We start from the raw sequence: 6,570 nt of genomic DNA on the forward strand, positions 1-6,570 counted from the left end.
AATACAGGTTGTCAAATGGCCTGAATCGGGAGAGAAGCAACTGCGAACGTCCGGGGTATCAGTTGGCTTTATTTTATGCGTCTTACTCGGAAGAACCTAATATGGTTGTCTTTACAATTGAAGACCTGAATATAAGAACAACCCAAGTCCAATTTTTGGCCAAATTCAGTTTGACATAGGAAATTGTAGCTTATGCATGGACTCATTTTGTGTATAAATGATAAATCCTAATTACCCCCAGAAGTGCCTGAAATGAATGAGTTAAATCTTATATGAATGTAGGAATGAAGGACTTAGGTCATTCTTACATTCATATTATAGCGCCCTCTCTCATCCTTCTCTTATCTCTATAGCAGAATATCATGTATATGAATCAAAGAGCGACCCAAGTCCATTTCATTCAAAGAACGACCCAAGCCCATCACACAAAATGACCTCTATAGGCTCTCAACAATTAATGTAAATGTTCATTGCCTAATATGTTCTAATTTGTATACGCATTGTTGCCTTCCCATCACATTCAAATAGAATATCAAAGGACAAATAAAACAGATATGAATTTTTTTTCTAAGTTTACTCGAAATGGTGTTCCATAGACTTGGGTCGTTCTTATATTCAGATACTCAATTATCATCATTCATTCTAGTTCTTTGGCTCTCTTGCTTAAGCTTCATGAAAATAAAACAAATCCACATACCTGCCTAGGAACACGGGGAGCGAGGTAGGAAAAAATAAGGAGAAGCAAAAATTGTGGAGTACGAAACCAGGCGGTAAGAAAATAAAGAGAATTCTAGAGAAAAAAAAAGAAAAGAAGTGAAAAGGAAAAAAAGAAAACAAACCCCTTGAGCGCTCATTGATGAATCATCAAGTCATTATGAGACTACACGCTGCTGAGCACTTTGCGTGCCACATACATCTTACAGTCCGTAGGTATGTGTGTGACATTTTGTGTACAATATTTTGACTCAATGGCAGTGGAAGGATTAATGCTCTGATATGGGTGGATCGAATCTGCGTTAAACTCACATTTTTGTGAATGAGGCGAATGTACCTATATCGCACGTTTCAGACATGCTCGCACTTTCAGCTACTAAATCATTCAAAAGTTAACGTCTGCCACCCATATAAGTTCTCCCTTATGAGCGTGGAGTGAATACATGTACAACCCCAGAAATGAGACGCATGAAACGTATCATCACCTCGGATACATTTTACAGAATTCAACAGGGAATCTGTGTATAGAGAGGGGAGGGGTTGACTTCGAAAGTGACGAGATCAAAATAAATGGACGTCTGCGCGGAGGGCGCACTATACATGAATCACTAACCGTTTATGCTAACACGCGGTGCGCGCGATTGAAGGGTGGAACAACATGACAATTCCCTCATGGCAATATATATGATATGTATTTATCGTCATATATCAATAATCCAGCAGGCCAATAAAATCATACAAAGTTATGACGTGCGATACCTTCTGAATCGGTGGGTTTTTACGTGCTACCCGGAGTAGTGGGGCATCAGACGGACCGAATTTCTCTAGGGGGTCTTTCACTCTGCTGACAATTTTCGTTTGGCAGCAAAGAGTAAATGGCACTGTGAGTTTTCAGTCACACCGATGAATATAATAGTCTGATCGATTTGTGTGTGAGCAGCGTCCATTCATGATAACATTTCCGTTGTGTGCATATATATATATATATATATATATATATATATATATATATATCATGAAGAGCTTTCTTCCAAAATGCGCTAATTCCATTGAAAATGATGGATTTAGCTATATATATATATATATATATATATATATTCAAATTAGGTTAAAAAATGAAAAGAAGAGATTGTAATGCGTTATTAGCGTTCAAGAACGTTTAATGGTTGCACCAAATTTTCCACAAGTCACGCGTCTACCTCAGGGTTCTTGTAACCCTGACATTGATAAATTAATAATAATAATAATAATAATAATAATAATAATAATAATAATAATAAGACAAATTTGTATAGCGCAGCTACTATATGAATCTACTCTAATGCGCTGTGATGCAACAGAGCTCCTAACATTGTTACTGATTAAGTACACAAAAAATAAGTAACAAATTAATCAAAAGCTTCTGAAAAAGGTAAGTCTTCAACAAAGATTTGAAGACTGCAAGTGATGGAGCCCTTCTCATTTTCTCAGGTAATATATTCCAAAGTTTATTAGGCAGCACAACTGACGGCACAATAATTAATCCCCCGAAGTATTCGATAAAAATTAGGTGAAACCATTAAAAGTTGTCAAACCTTAATGACGCGTTTACAAACTCTTCCTTTTATCTTTTGTATACTGGAACCAACACATGGATTAAAATCCTCAGTATATATACATGTCTTTACTTTTGATGTCACCTTAGGGAGACACTACATGCTCATTATTATAACATTAAGGAGACACTGGACGTTAGAGACAAATTTGTGTCGCACTAAAGTTTTCAACATGTCCCACTCAATCCATGCTTTACTGCTGACAACGCTTAACAAACATTTTCGATACACTCTCCCTTAAGCTGGATATGTATATATATATATATATATATATATATATATATATATATATATATATATATATATATATATATATATATATATATATATATATATATATATTCGGCAGCATTCATTGAAGCATTGTGAAGCATAAATGGTATCATTACTTCCATTTATCTGCTTTATGTGGTTGCAACCATTAAAAAAAAATGAGTGAAATATCAAACTCCCACAAATCTTGTCATCATATGTCCGATTTCATAAGCTTTACGCTATTTTGTCTGCTGATCTTTTATTTACCTCATCTATAAATCTCTCCTTGAAAATGAAAAAGAATCGTTCTTTAAAGAGATACGATGTGCACAACTTTAAGATGTATGGCGGAAATGCCAGGCGATTTGTCTTTGACTTTTTTTTTTTTATTTCCGCCATCATTATCGGGCACTGTTAATAATTCCTCTGTTTTGTTTTGCTGCATTTTTGTTTTTGTTCGGTCGCCTCATTAATGTTTGAGGAGAAGTCGATAGTCTATTTATGAAGCACGATGCGGAGATCTGTGCACGGGGACCCAGAGATCCTTGCTGAGCTGCAGTCATACCTCTGCCATCATTTTTTTTGGCTCGTGGGAATTCCCCGTTGTCGCAGTGCATACGTCATCGCCGTCAGACAATCTCTCCCTATTGTTCTTTGTTGGGTGCTGATGACGTCGAAAGGGTTGCCGAAGGACCTGCTTCTATCATTCGACATAAGAAACTTCAGGTGTCATATTTTTTTTAATGTATTATAGACTTTATATGATTCGACCGGTCTAATTATCTGTGTGAAATTTCACGCTATTTAATCATGTCAAGGAGCACAAAGAATAATACACAATGTTATACCAGTAAGCCTAGAAAGCTAACGTCGTTTACATATCAAAACCCGAGCATACTCGGATTACAATTAATTCCACATTTGTATACTTTTTTATAACTTTTTTTTTCTTCTCTTGGTTTGGCTTACAGGCTTATTTGTCTCTTTTGCACACTGTGTCTTCGATGTATGATTCAGTTGACTACAGCATTCCAACATGATTGCACATGTTATGGCACACTCCGTATTCCATGTAAAATGCTTATTAGGTTTGGAAAAGAGATGATTTTAGTAAATCTAATTCGATGTGTGTAAGGCACGAATTTTTCAGATTATAGTAGAAAAGTCCTAGTCTTATTTCTCATTGAGTCCATAAGCTTCAAAGAGTATAGCTGATATTAGAACATGTTGTAAGCTTTCAGTGAAAAGAACATGCAACCTGATTAACCCAAAAGAAGTAACACTACAAGGTCCTAAAACTATACATTCATAACGAATCAGATTTTATTTCTCAAATAAGTTTTGAAAAAGGGGCATGCACGACAACATTTTGCTTGCGTTTAGATCGTGGTACAGATTTAACGAAATTTATCTTGTATACCACGGTGCCATTGTGATACACTGTGTCATTAATCACTCCGACAAAATTCTTGAAAAAATAATAATTGACGGGTCCGCGAATCATTTCGTTTGTCATCTGTCACACCAACTTGAACTATAGTCACTTGCAAATATAAACTTGGATTTTTAATCTTGCGCTCGTAGTCTCACTCAAGAGGCGTTTTCACATCAGCCCGATAAAAATCCAAGCTCGAGATATTCTTCGCGATCGCAAATTAGCGCGCTATTTCATTTCCTATTCGTATCAGCCTGAACATTATCAAATACCGCGCTAGTTGGCATTAATCATCCTGCTATTTCGGAAATTTCCCGAGTTGGACTCCAGAAATTTTCTCGATCAATTAGCGCGCTAATATGTATTCACGTTATCAAATAGCGCGCTATTTCGAAACATCGGGGTGATGTGAAAACGCCTATTTTGACTTTGACTCTGACTGATCTTTTGAAGAAGTTTGCCACAAACGTTTTAAACCTGACATAGATTTCAGTATCCATGTGCCATTCCACTTGAGGCCCGAAGCTAGATTGAAGTAGAGCCCATAGTATATGGAATTTGCTGAGAGTTGGGATTTGTTATGTAGCATCGCTATAAATCCCTGAGTGCAACAGCAAACCAGATAATATTAACATTGCCGCAAACAGTACCACTGTTACTTCTTGTAATAGCGGTGATTCTTACTTACCGCAAGACATATTCTTCCCTCTCTCACAAGCGTAATCTTATCATGAAGGAGAAGTCAATCATAAACAAGAGCCCAGTAGGCCAAGTACTCTCTGTATTCCCATTTCATAATCACGCAGATCATGTCGAATGTCATATCATTCACCCGAAAGCCGGTGTTTTTGTGTTCTAGTGTGTTGTGAAATATAGGAGAGAAATTAGAATCATCAAAAATTAAAGATTGATAACTCGAAATCCTTCCATTGCCACCGCTCGATTCCCTGTTTGGGGTACTGTCCACCCATGGCTTGCCAGGAGAAATGACCGTCCCTAATGTTGACGTTGTCCTTGTTATGCATAAAAAAAGGTAAGAAATCTTATGAAATAGATCAGTAAATCTTGACTTATTTCACAATGGTAGAAATGCTCTCAGGCGTTTAACGCTATTACGTATTTCCCACGCAATCTATAGATTTCAGTCACGTTGTTTAAATGATGAAAGGAAACTATATCACGGAATAATGAAAGAATAGAGGGGGATGATTATGTCAGAATCATAATCTTACTGCAAATCTCGTTATTTTTCTTTTTATGAAACCGGCTACCTTATATTCTTTTCTTTGTTTGTTTTAACTCTATTGTCTATATATATATATATATATATATATATATATATATAAATTGAAGAACAGCTTGAATTGAGAAATATAATTCGACTCAAACCTTATGGCTGAGACTAGGTCTGTAGACTAAAAACAAAAGCGAATATGCTTAACTTGCGGTTTGGCGTGTTAACCTGCGTTTTATTTCTTTGCATACATGTAGTCCGTCATGGACTAGATTCAAAAACAAATTTTATGAATTCCGACTACAAAGAACCTTAGACTTGATGTCAGTCTTATTGGATGAGTATAACCTAGCTAGACTGCAAGATATGTATATTTAAATTTAAATGTAAATATATATATATATATATATATATACACTCACACACACACACACACACACACATATATATATATATATATATATATATATACATATATACATATATATATATACATATATATATATATATATATATATATATATATATATATATATACCATTTCCATACCCATCAGAGAAACAAACATATGGACGTCTCTTTCCCAGGATGATAAATGAGCCATACATTGATTTTTCTCTTTCTCACTTTTCTTTATGACTGAAATCCTTCGGCAGGAATACCGCTTTAAAGTTTGTGGCTTTTTATATTCTTGGAATTTAACTTTAAAAATGGTCAGGCTTCATCTGGATTGGATTTTAACTCTTAATCAATATTTCATAATATTTTTGGTAACAATAGCTGTCATGGCTAAGGGCATGATAATGATCTATGTATAAAAAAATGATGGTAGAAATCGTGTTTATAGCGATAAAGACAATGATAGTTATACTAATTACGTATGTAAGAACTCATTATAAAAATATAAAATCTAATCTAATGAACATGTTTCAACATGTTGTGTCCATGAGTTCACTGATGCTTGTAATCCATTGACATTTTATTCTTAAAGTTCGACCGGCTTCTTCACTGCGTGACAAGTTACGTCGTCCTTTTTTTCTCCTTTCAAATTCAAATCAATAATGAAAAAAAAAATCTAGGGCAGTAAATTACACAGAGGTTGCACATGAGAAAGGTACAAGTGCCTCCATACCTTACATCCGGACAGTCATTATTATCGATTATTTACAGAAAGAATTCAGGCCCCAGGTACTTTATAACGATGAATAAACGGATCTCGTTTCCTCCCACGTCTATCGTGGCATGATCAGTCGGGCAAATTGAAAAGTACAGAACATGACACTCCTCCTAGTCTTGCTTCAAGCAACTCAGACAATATAGTTTGTGGTTAGACACAC

This window comes from Diadema antillarum, unplaced genomic scaffold (genome assembly GCF_040938485.1).
Source record: "Diadema antillarum isolate AM-2024a unplaced genomic scaffold, OU_Dant_1.0 seq00001121_RagTag, whole genome shotgun sequence".
In the NCBI taxonomy this organism is placed as follows: Eukaryota; Metazoa; Echinodermata; class Echinoidea; order Diadematoida; family Diadematidae; genus Diadema; species Diadema antillarum.